Source organism: Triticum urartu, chromosome 7A (assembly GCF_056163025.1).
Source record: "Triticum urartu cultivar PI428250 chromosome 7A, HENAU_Tu73, whole genome shotgun sequence".
Classification (NCBI taxonomy): domain Eukaryota; kingdom Viridiplantae; phylum Streptophyta; class Magnoliopsida; order Poales; family Poaceae; genus Triticum; species Triticum urartu.
The window spans coordinates 235,044,113-235,057,222 of record NC_141879.1 but is presented as its reverse complement, the minus strand read 5'-3'; the positions used below and the strand labels follow the sequence as shown (position 1 = coordinate 235,057,222).

Sequence of the window (13,110 nt, the reverse complement as noted above, 5' to 3'; positions counted from 1 at the left end):
AATCAGCTACTTTGCCATCTGCCAGCTCTTTGCCGTCTGCTAGCAGACGGCAAAGAAGCTCTTTGCCATCAGCTACCCGAAAGCAGACGGCAAAGAACTGGCTGATGGCAAAGAAAGCCTTTGCCATCAGCCAGTTCTTTGCCGTCCGCTAGCTGACGGCAAAGATTCTTTGCCGTCGGCTAGCAGACGGCAAAGAGGGAGGGGCCCCACTGATGAGCTGCTTAAAAAAAAACTTAACGGGCCCCATCTTTGCCGTCTGCTAGTGGACGGCAAAGAGCAAATAAGCGGACGGCAAAGGGGGGCGGACGGCAAAGATTTAACATATCTAACGGCGCGCCCCCCACCCCGCGCCCCCTCTCTCTGTTTCTCTCCCCTGCTCCCATACGCGTGCTGCCGCCACCACCACTCGCCGCCGCCGCGCCCCGGCCCCCCCGCGCCCCACCGCCCCGGGCCCGACACCGCCGCCCCGCCCCCCTCCTCCACCGGCCCCCCGCCTCGTCGCAACTGCCGCCGCCCCGCCCCCCCTACTCCACCGGCCCCCCGTCTCAGCGCCGTCGTGCCCCGGCCCCCCACCCCCCCGCGCCCCACCGCCCTGGGCCCGGCGCCGCCGCCCCAGGCCGCCCCGCCCCCCTCCTCCACCGCCCCCCTCCTCCACCGCCCCCCTCCTCCACCGGCCCAGGTGAGCTCTACCTCTCCTCTGTTTTTCCTTTTTTTTTTTTCTGTTTTTTTAGTTTTAGGTTTATGTTTAGTTTAGATTTAGTTCCAGTTTTAGTTTTAGGTTTAGTTTTAGGTTTAGGTTTAGTCTTAGTTTAGTTTTAGGTTTAGGTTTAGTTTTTTCCTTTTTTTTCTGTTTTTTTAGTTTTAGTTTGAGGTTTATGTTTAGATTAGATTTAGGTTTAGTTTTAGGTTTAGTTCAGTTTTAGGAAAGAAAAAGAAGAAGAAGAAAAAAACAGGAGAGGAGGAGAAGAAGAAGAGGAAAAAGGAAAGGAGGAAGAAGAAGAGGAGGAGGAGGAGAAGAAAAAAGAAGAAGAGGAAGAAGAAGAAAAAAACAGGAGAGGAGGAGAAGAAGAGGAGGAGGAGGAGAAGAAAAAAGAAGAAGAGGAAGAAGAAGAAGAAGAAAAAAACAGGAGAGGAGGAGAAGAAGAAGAGGAAAAAGGAAAGGAGGAGGAAGAAGAAGAAGAAGAAGAAGAAGAAGGAAAAAAAGGAAGAAAAGGAAGAAAAGGAAGAAGAGGAAGAAGAAGAAAAGGAAAAAAGACCCCAACCCGGCACCCCGACACGACACCCCGACCCCGAGACCCCGACCCCGACACCCCGAGCCCGACCCCGACCCCAACACCCCGACCCCGACCCCGACACCTCGACCCCCCGAGCCTGACCCGACACCCCGACCCCGAGCCTGACCCGACACCCTGACCCCGACACCACACCCCGACCCCGAAACAACACCCCGACACCGACACGGCACTACCCCGACATCGACACGACACCCCGACCCCCCGACCCCGAAACAGCACCCCGACCCCGACACGGCACCCCGACACCGACAGGACACCCCGACCACCGACACCTCCCGAAAAGGTGTTCTTTGGCCTTCCAGAGGCCGACGGGGTCATATATTTGTGAATTATTAGTTAGGTCATATATTTTTCGATTTTGTTATGAAAAACATCATATATAATTGTGTTGATCGTGTAGTTTTAAATGTGCAGTTGTTTCATCGCTGCGAGGTTTGGTGTTCGACGACCTCGCCGTGCGTTTGACAAGCTCTGCCCCTTCGTTCGTGGGTGAGCACAAATGACAAGTCCTCCTCCCCCATTAATTATTTGATCTATTCCGATGAAACTTGATAGCTAGCTATATATGTGTCTTGAATCATCAGTATGCGTAACCAATATGTGTCTCCCGTTCGAAAGTCTCATAGTTATAAATATGCATGCATTTGCATATTTATAACCTTGATTCTTTCGAATTGTCCAACGCTATCCATGGACAGCCCGAGTATGTGTAGATTGGGTTCGTTTTCCCATATGCTTTGCTCCGGATCCGACGCATATATTTCGTCAGTGCCTCCCCTGTTGTTCTCCGAGTACACATCCTCTTTGTTTATTGCAGAGACGTGTATCAGGAGAACAGCGGGGAGGTGCTGCCGAAATTTTGCGTCGAATCCGAAGCATAGCATGGGAAAATGAACCCAATCTACACATACACGGGTGGGATTAGGACCTATCATTACCTATTAGAGTGTAGGTTGCATGGACGTAATAAAATTGACAAAGTAGATCAACTAATGAATATATACATGGTGAATTACATATATAATTGTTGTGTGTCCAGTAGCTCTGAAAGTCAAGATGAGTGACCGTGCTTGGATGTATACCGGTCACACTGGTCAGAACAAATGGAGCGCTGAATGGTTCACAAAAACTAAGGGGTTTGTGCAAGCCGCATTTGCAAATGGCCAAAAGAAAACCTGGTGCCCCTGTTTCCAGTGCGGCAATTGGGAAAAGAAGACAGAGGCTGAAATGGGCAAACACCTGCAGAAGAGTGGTTTTACGCCCGATTATACGGTGTGGACATTTCATGGTGAGTCTGCCCAACGTGACCGAGCTGAGGTGGATCGTCGTTGCACCGACGAGCATGGTACCGGGATGGAAAACATGGTGCAAGGCTATGATGATGCTCGGGATTCGGACGAGGAGATGGAGGAATCTGCAAAGGCCTTCAATGAAATGTTGGAGTCTTCGAAACGTCCGCTCCACGAGCACACTGAGCTTTGTCAGTTGGATGCCATCTCACAAGTAATGGCTCTGAAGACTCAGTTCAACTTGGGCAGAGAATGCTATGACGCAATTATGACAGTATTTGGACGCTTTCTACCCAAAGGCCATGTAATGCCTGCAAACCTGTACCAGTCGGACAAAATCCTCCGTGCACTGAAGATGCCCTATGAGAAGATACATGCCTGTGAGAAAGGATGTGCCTTATTTAGGCTTGACTATGCGGACTTGAACTATTGTCCCATTTGCAAGTCTTCCAGGTATATTGTGGTAGACAACGGTATGGGTGAGAAGACACAGACCAAAATCCACGTTAGTGTTCTTCGGTATATGCCAATCGTACCAAGACTTCAACGTCTTTTCATGGTCGAAGAGACGGCCAGACAGATGACATGGCACAAAACAGGCAAAAGAACCGAACTAGATGCAGATGGGAATCTGATGATGGTACACACATCGGATGGTGTTGCATGGAAAAAGTTTGATGAATTACATGCTGACAAAGCGGCAGATCCGAGGCATCCTCGAGTCGGCATCAGCACGGATGGGTTCAGTGTGTTTGGTATGACGGCAGCCCAATACAGTTGTTGGCCCGTATTTGTCTTTCCACTCAATCTCCCCCCCGGACAGATTATGCAAAGAAAGAACATTTTCCTGACATTGATAATTCCAGGACCCAACTATCCGGGCAAAAATATGAATGTGTACATGCAGCCGCTTAAGGACGAATTGCAAGAAGCCTGGGATAATGGGTTCAAGACATACGACGCCTTTAGCAAACGGAACTTCATAATGCGTGTCTGGTACATGTACTCGACGCATGACTTGCCAGCGTATGCGCTATTCGTTGGCTGGTGTGTGCATGGAAGGTTCCCATGCCCCACATGCAAGGGAGCTCTTGAGTTTTGTTGGCTTCAGGCCGGTCGCAAGTTTTCTTGCTTCGACATGCATAGACAGTTCCTGGATCCTCGCCATAAGTTCAGGAAAGACAAGAAGAACTTCATCAGGGGTAGAGTTGTCAAAAACTCTGCACCACCTGCATTGACAGGCCAACAGACCCTGGATCAGTTAAACGCTCTCGAGCCAGATCCACAACGTCTAGGGTACTTCAAGGGGTATAATAGTAAGCACGCGTGGACTCACAAAACATGCTTATGGGATCTGCCTTACTTCAAAGACCTCCTTTGCCCACACAACATCGACGTGATGCACACTGAGAAGAATATCGCCGAGGCACTTTTTGGTACATTGTTCGGCATAGATGGGAAGTCAAAGGATAATAGTAAGGCTAGAGTCGATCTGGAGGCGCTATGTGATAGGCCGTTACAAAACATGAAAGAACCGAAAGGAAAGCAGAACTAGACGAAGCCAAAGGCATGGTTCAATCTTGGAAGGCCAGCTATGAGGGAAATTCTCTTGTGGGTGCAACAGCAGTTGATGTTCCCCGATGGGTATGCAGCGAATCTAAAGAGGGGAGCGAATCTTGATAAACTGAAGATATTTGGTCTCAAGAGTCATGATTGGCACATATGGATTGAGCGGGTAATGCCGGTGATGTTGCGTGGCTTCATCCCTGAGGATGAATGGCTAGTACTGGCAGAACTCAGCTATTTCTTCCGTGTTCTTTGTGCAAAAGAACTATCGCCTGGCGTGCTAGAACAAATGGAAGAGTTGGCGCCGGAGTTGATCTGCAAGTTAGAGAAGATCTTTCCACCAGGCTTCTTTAATCCAATGCAGCATTTGATTTTGCATCTCCCGACCGAGGCAAGATTGGGGGGGGGGGGCGTGCAAAATCATTGGTGCTACCCAACTGAGAGGATGCAGAAGACGCTTCGAGAAAAATGTAAAAATAAACGTAGAATTGAAGCATCGATGGCTGAGGCATTCATCACAGAGGAGGCGGCAAACTTCGTAACAGCGCACTACGAAGCCAAAAATCGTCATTTGCATAATCCGAAGCCTCGGTACAATGCTGACGAGCCTAAAAAGGGTGGATCCAACCTCAGCCTATTCAAAGGGAATCTCGCACCAGCTAGTGTTTCGCATCCAGTATCTTTGGATAACGAAGAATAGCGGACCATTTCGTTGTATATCTTCAACAACCTGATAGAAGTGCGGCCGTACATCGAGTAAGTTCTCGGTACATTGTTTCGCAACTTCTATTTCCTTTGAACTACTCTTATTCCTGGATATGTCATACAGTCGATACATCGCCATATTCTCGTATGGAGCGGAGATCCAAAAGGATTCCGTCGAAGAGTATGAGCTTATCGCAAAGCAAGGAGGTGGCTATCCCGGTTTCATCTCTTGGTTCAAACAAATGGTAATTTCTATTAGACAATTTCATTTCATTCACTAATTTGTGCATAATGCAACAATCCTTTCATATTAAACTTGTAGGCTAATTCAGAGTCTATGGACGCCGAATTGAGACAAGTCGCTAATGGTTTTGACTATAAGGTCCGTTCATTTGACAAGTACGACATCAACGGGTATCGCTTTCGTACCTATGGCAAAGAGCTATCTATGGCCGACCGAAAGTCTACAAATTGTTGTGTATCTGCTATCGGCGAAGGAGGTACCGAGTATTATGGGAGAGTTGAAGCAATTTATGAACTTCTGTTCTATGGTGAAAACCCACCGAATGTCGTAGTCTTCAAATGTTATTGGTTTCAGCCGAAGGAGACTAGAAGGACTCATGAACATATAGGGCTAGTTGAAATCAACCAAAGCACTCATTTAGATGTTCCTGATGTCTATATTATGGCTCAACAAGCGACCCAAGTATTCTATCTACCGTGGGCCTGCCAAACTAATCCAAATCTGAAAGGTTGGGATGTCGTTTATGAAGTGCCGCCACGTGCTAGACTTTCTCCCCCAAAGGAAGAGGATTATGAACCTCACATTAACCCAGACACATATGGAGGAGAATTCTTCCAAGAGACACGTCTTTCCAAAAAGCGTTTCAAGAACCGCTATACTTCACCCCAAAACATTGAAGTAGACAGCGACAATGAATCCGACATCACCCCAGAGGAGGAACAAGAAGAGCCGAAACAAGAAGAGGTTACTGCTGCGGATGACCTGTCAATGCTTGACCGATTACGTCAAGGTGGCCTTGCACATGTTGATGCCAATGAACCCTATGAGCCCATCATTGATTATAGTGATGATGATGATTATGCATTTATTGATGATACTGATCGAGATTATTAGTAGTGTCAGGTATTCAATTTTTTTATGTTGTACTTGATGATGATACACTTAAGTGATATACATATTATTATTCATGTCGGTACTTTTTTTATGTTGTACTAATTTCGTTTATTCTTTGTCATGGCAGGTGTTGAAAGATGGTGGGCGCTGGCCGGGAGCGCGCCGAGGCCCCTTCTTCGTCGGCGCGTGGTGCGAGGTCTTCCATTCCACACGCACCTCTCCGCCGAGCGTTGCTGGACAGTATGGCGACACCACCGGGCCCTTCTTCGTCGACCGCGGTGCCCAGCAGGGGACGAGGTAAGAATAAGAGAGGAGCTGGAGCACGTGGTCGCGGGAGAGGACGTACGGTGACTGCTAGGGCGCCTTCCTCGCCGCCACCCCCAGCTGTTTCACCCGAGCACGTGACTGCTAGGGTGGACTCGTCTGAGGAGGAGGCTGCACGGACTCCGGTCCACGAGCCTCCGGTCCACGAGTCTTCGGCCCACGAGCCTCGGGGCGATGGGCCTTCGGCCCACGAGACTAGGGCCCACAAGACCCCGGAGGAGCACACGTCTGGATGGGGTACCTGGCCGGGTCAGCCTGAGCATGGCGGGGAGCCGAGTGGCCATGCTGATGATGGCGGGGAGCCGACTGATGAGGAGGGGGAGGAGGGGGGCAACGTCTACCAGCGTGGTGCTACACGGCTCCCGTCCGTGCCGGTGACCCGCGAGCAGAGGTGGTTGATTTTCCCTGATGGGGAGAGGTACGTAAGTGCATTTAATATTTTTGTACCTTCTGCATTCACGTTTCTTCAAATAACTAATGCGTTGGCCTTGTCATGCTGCAGGGGTTGGGACCACCATCATAGTGTCCGCCGGCCCAACTCCGTCCTTGGAGTTCTTTGCCGGCAAAACTTCCCGGGGTTTGTCACGTTGCCTGGTGAGGGTCGGCTTGCAGAGCTTGGATTGAGCTAGGAGCACTACGTGGCTGCCCCGGCCCCGCCGGATGAGATTATCGACGGTGTCGTGTGCGACACGAGGGCAGACATGATGATCAGAAAGTTCTGGGTAATTTCTCCTTTACACATTTAAAAATCTTCAACTAGCTAGTTATTAATTGTACTAATCAATATTGTCTCATTTGATTGCAGACATTCTACAGGTGTGAGGAGGGATACGAGGAGGACGCGGCACATGTTATCGAGAACGTCTGCAAGCGCCTACTCCAGAACTTACGGCACGAGGCTCGGGTGCAGGCTGTTCGAGACTACTACGCCTTGCGTGGTATCAAGAAGACCAAGCCGGCGTGCCGCGATAAGTTCCTGAGTAAGGAGCAGTACATGAAGGTAATTCTTAAGGCCTTCTCTACTTAAGTTCCTTCATTTAGTAATTCTTAGCCGTAGCGCTCAAGTTTCTATTTGCTAACTTAGGCGCCTCCGAGATGGTGTGCGGATAGGATGGATTGTTGGGAGGTGTTGGTCGATGAGTGGTGCTCAAAACAATGGCTAGCCCTCCACAACAAGGCCAAGGACAAACGTGCCCAAATGGAAGGTGTGCCACACCATCAAGGCAGCTCCAACTTATATCAGTTCGGGCACAACTGGGTATGTGGTTTGCTTCATGATTCATGCAATTCATTCATCATGCTAGCTTGAGCCCTTTAATTACTAATTTTCATTGTTTCTCTCTTTCAGGCACGCTACAATAAGGCGGATAAGGTGCCAGAGGTGTACGACCTGTATGCCATGGCCCACACTGCCTCTTTCAAGAAAGTCAAGGCTTTCTCTCAGTCTGACCTCGATGATGCAAACAACTTCACCAACATCTCCTCCCACAACAAGCTCGTGAGATATAGAGATGAGGGGAAGGCGAGGAAAGGGGAGGACTTTAACCCGAGCCAGGGTCCCATTGATCCAGAGCTGGTGATGATATCTGGTGGCGAGAGGTCCCATGGCTCCATAGCCATTGGAGATGGACTTATCCGTTGTCCTAGCACTCTCCCGGAGATCAAGGCGCGCCAGTCGAGCTCCGCTCCTGAGATAAGGCCTCGTGAACGGCCAGTGCAACTCGCCATCAAGGTTAGTGATACGTACTCAGTTATCTTTCTCCATTAATTACATTGTGTGCGCTTCCATCAATGATTACAAATGGTCATGCGAGTGGTGTTGCAGGCTGCTATACAGAGTGAGAGAGATAGAACGGAGAAACTTCTGGCGGAGGCGGCGGAGAGGCAGCGGGAGTTGGAGGAGAGGACGACAAAGATGATGGAGGAGGAGAGGGCACAGAATGACATGCAGGCAAGGGCCATGTACGAGCTCCTTGTGGTAAGTTTCTTCTGCAGATTAGCCAAAACATTCATGTAGTGTTTGTCTCATTACTAACTAGTATGACTGAGTCGTCAAAACCAAATGTGTAGTCTGTGTGCGAGAAGACAGGTCAGACCGCTCCGCCGATGCCAGTGATTGCTCCTGGGACCACGGTGAGTTTTATTTGAATGGACATTACTTGCTAGTCTTAACATTTGAGTGTCATCATGCTAACAAGACATTGGAAATGATCTTTGGTGCAGCGTAACTCCAGACAAGCATCGCACGATCCTTCTCCATCTACCGACACGAGCCACCCCGCTCCTACACCTCCTGGATCTTGGTAAGTTTATCTAGTGTTTTGCTTAACACATGCATAAAGACCTAGACTTAGCTTTATTTCCTCCAATGCTTACCATAATGACCTAGACTTAGCTTCTTCTCCTCCAAAATGACTTAATAAGCTTACTGACCTCCAAAACCATCCATTTTACCTAAGTTAGCTCTAAAACGATCTGTACTTAGCTTAGTTAGCTCATAGACGATCCATTTTACCTAAGTTAGCTCTAAAATGACCCATTTTACCTAGGTTAGCTTATAAATGATCCAGTTCATCCAAGTTAGCTCAAAAATGACCCATTTTACCTAGATTAGCTCCTAAATGATCCATTTTACCTACGTTAGCTTTAAAATGACCCATTTCACCTAGGTTAACTCCAAAATGACCCATCTTACCTAGGTTATCTCATAAACGATCCATTTCAACTAATTTAGCTCATAAACGATCCATTTCACCAAGTTAGCTAAAAACGATCCATTTCACCTAAATTAGCTCTTAAATGATCCATTTCACCTAAGTTAGCTCAAAAAGATCCATTTCAACTAAATTAGCTCATGAATGATCCATTTCACCTAAGTTAGCTCAAAAACGATCCATTTCAACTAAGTTAGCTCATAAATGATCCATTTCACCTAAGTTAGCTAAAAAACGATCCATTTCACCTTAGTTACCTCAAAAACGATCCATTTGACCTTAGTTAGCTCATAAATGACCCATTTCAACTAAGTTAGCTCATAAATGATCCATTTCACCTTAGCTAGCTCATAAACGACCCATTTCAACTTAGTTAGCTCATATATGATCCATTTCACGTAAGTTAGCTCATAAATGACATACTCTTCTTGTTCTAGTCTTCTTCTTGTTCTACTCTTCTTGTTCTACTCTTCTTGTTCTAGTCTTCTTCTTGTTCTACTCTTCTTCTTGTTCTACTCTTCTTGTTCTAACTTTCTTATTTTTCATTTTGCAGATTTCATTCACTTGACGAAAGCTTGCATAGATGGAGTGCTCCTTATCCCTTTCTCTGTTTCTTTTGTATCGTTGAACTATGCATGTATCGTTGGATGAAACTATTGTAATATATATGGTTGGATGCCTCTATGTTGAACTTGTTATGTATGATGGAACTATGCATGTAATATATATGGTTGGATGATGAAGTTATGTGTTGGATATCTTATATGTTTGCTCTGTAATGGCCTTTTGAAATATATCTATATATGTCATATATATTTGTGATGAAAATTGTTGGATTTAATAAAAAACAGATAAAAGAGCCAACATGGCAGGCTCTTTGCCGTCTGCCACCGACGACAACGGGCTCTTTGCCGTCTGCCGCGGACGGCAAAGAAGACACGTGGCATCCAGCTGTGCTTCCTGGGAGCTGACCCATTTGGTCAGTTTGCCTATAGTGGCAGACGGCAAAGACTTTGCCACAGTGGCGGATGGCAAAGAACCTGCCATGTAGTGACGTGTAGATGACATCATACGGCGGATGGCAAAGACACTAGAAATTTTGCCGTCAGCGGCGGACGGCAAAGGCCTGCCGTTAGCCACTTAACGGACTGACAGCGCAATTATTGCCGTCCGCTCTCTTTGCCGTCCGCCGCAGACGGCAAAGGTCCTTTGCCGTCAGCCGCCAGGAAGCAGACGGCAAAGTAGCTGTTTACCGTAGCCTACTTTGCCGGAGCCTTTTGCCGTCCGCGGCTGACGGCAAAGGCCTTTGCCGTCCGCCGTTCATGCCTTTGCCGTCCGCCGTGGCAGACGGCAAAATAGCTGATTCCTGTAGTGATTATCTGTAATAGCACGTTTTGACGTATCTATTAGATTATAATGGAAACAATTTTTCACCAACCCCTGTTCGGCATTGGTTTATTTCATAAAATATGTATTCCTTCTTTGCGTCAGATTGCTATATATACTTTGGTATGGCTTAAATGCCAGGGGCTCTATTCGTCCACACATATTTTCAAAAATTCCGAACACTTCTAGAGTATACTTCGGCGTCCTGAATATTGCATTATATGCATCAGCTTCAAATCATGTCTTTGGTCAATAGCTGGGTTGCCCGGCTCCTGTGATTACTACCTTACGCTCCTCTTGTTCGGCTAGGGTAGTAAAGGGAGAACTATTGCGATTGTGTTTCTGGTTTGTCCGGTCAAACACCTTAGTAGAGAAAGCCGAAAACTGACTGTCATGATACGGCGAGAGCTGGCCGACGATTCGATGACTTGCTATAAATCTCTTGCGATTCTTCCATATTATACGAAGGACTGGCCTTCATCTAGTCACGCGCCTAAGGCATCCCAGTTCGGATAGCCGCATATGCACCAGGGGCTAGTACTTAGTCCCCCCGTCAAACTCCTATGGCTAAGTGAAAGTGATAAAGCCGCATAGTCTGATTGCCTGGTTCGTTGTGCAAACACCTCCTTTACGGACCAAGACGTTGGGTCAAGTGTGACCGTGCGCTATTCCGAACACCCCCGTAGCATCTACGTGGGGGCTGAAGCCGACGTCTGACAAACTCTCAGAATTAAAAAACGGCTGCACAGGAGGAAAGTAATTTCAGATAAAAGCATACATATATTATAGGCCCTGGTTCATAACACAAAGTCTGGATAAATATATCATATTCACTCAAACATAATATCCTTTGAGCATTGGCCCTCTACTATTCGGGCACCCTCCACGACATCGTCAAAATACCGCTCCGGCTTACGGTGGTCATTGCCTTCGGGTGGGCCCTCGGTCGCCACGACGGTGGCCTTCATCTTCGCCCAGTGCATCTTGACACAGGCAAAGGCCATCCGCGCACCCTCTATGCACGCTGAGCGCTTTACAGCTTCAACTCGGGGCAGTGCGTCGGCGAGTCGCTTCACCAGGCCGAAGTAGCTGCTAGGAATAGGTTCGGTTGGCCAAAGCTGGACTATGACGTCCTTCATGGCCAAGACGGACATCCTATGCAGCTCCGCCAGTTGCATCATCTGGTTGTTCAATAGCGCCGGACGCTCCAGCGCCAGGAACTGTGACCAGAAGAGCTTCTCCGTCATGTTCCCCTCCTGGGCCCGGAAGAACTGCGCGGCGTCGGTAGCACTCTTCGGAAGATCCACAAAGGCGTCTAGAGAACTCCATAGTCGAGTGAGCAAGGCATATCTTTGACCACCAAATATACTCTGCAAAAGAGAGGGCTTACCAACCGCTATCTGTTTGGCCTACCGGATCTCCTCCCGAGCCGCCCGGGACTCGGTCCGCGCCTCTTTGGCCTCTTGGAGGGCCTTGGCGAGATCGGCCGCTTGGGCCGCACTCTTTTCCTACAAGGCCTCGCACTTGCCGATGGCGTCCTTAAGCTCTTGCTCTACCTCGGCCACCCTCTCCTCGTGCTGGCGGCGGCGACCTGTTCGGTCTTTAAATCCGCAGCCGCTTTATCAGCGGCCACTTTGCTCGCCTTCGCCTGCTCCTTGGCTTGGGCAAGGGCGCTCTTGAGGGTCTCGACCTTGGCCGCGCTACCTGCAATCATAATCATAGCAGTGCATGAGCTTAACTCTGAATTTGCATATCACTTCAGGCATATAAGAGCTCTTTTAAACATACCTTGCGCCTCATCGAACCGCTTGTTAATGCGGTCGATCTCATCATCAGCCAGCTTCAGCTTTCGATTGAGTTCGGAAACTTCAGCGGCCTGGGCAGTCGCCACCAACAGGGAAGCCTGTTATCCAATAGACAAGTACGTCACCTCCTGCGATTACTACTCGATCCTCTGTTCGGCCTTTTTCAAAACCGAGCAGAGTCTCAAGGGCTACTATCTATATACAGGCATATTTCCTTCATATGAAAAGCGTCTAAGAGTATTACATCGCATACCTCGAAGCCTGTTAGCACGCTGGTGAAGGCTTCGTTCAGCCCGCTCTTTGCGGACTGAACCTTCTCAACCACCACACCCATCAGGGTGCGGTGCTCCTCCATGATGGCAGCATGTCATAGTGCCTCTGTTAGAGTATTCGGCACCTCCGGATTAGTGGAGGTCGCCGTCAGAGTCGACGCTCCCCCTCCTTTGAAGGGGGTTGCTCGCTCGATTCCGGAGCCATATGGGTCTCCAGAATAGTGTTTGACTGGGGGCCGGATTGGTCAGGCCCCCCGTCGTCGGTCTCCATGGGGGTTGCATCCCCCATGTTCTCGGCAACCGAGGCCTCACCGTCAGGCGCCGTATTGGCAGCCTCCCTCACCTCTCCGTGGCCCGGAGAGGCCCTTCGGGACAACACCTCAGTGTCATCCGCGGTGGTTGGCGGAGAGGCTCGCGGAGGCGTCTCGCTCTCCATCATCTCTGGTGCCAGAGAGCTCCCCTCAGGTAGCGATGGATGGGGGAGGTCGCGGGCAGGACTGAAATACACACAACATAATATGTTATATTGAAAACATAAAAGACCGGATATTTGTAAAGTATCCTTTGATACTTACAATGTGGCCAGGGGCTTCACCCTGGGGCGCCTCTTGGGGAT

General features: G+C 48.9%; 1 long non-coding RNA gene across 1 annotated transcript; it reads left to right on the top strand.

The window, feature by feature from the left end:
• Positions 1-7,961: 7,961 nt before the first annotated feature.
• On the top strand, positions 7,962-8,620 carry LOC147959147 (uncharacterized). Its single transcript, XR_015610522.1, has 4 exons — positions 7,962-8,049; positions 8,143-8,295; positions 8,388-8,450; positions 8,541-8,620. It is a non-coding gene; the product is annotated as an uncharacterized LOC147959147 (long non-coding RNA).
• The last annotated feature ends 4,490 nt before the right edge of the window (positions 8,621-13,110 follow it).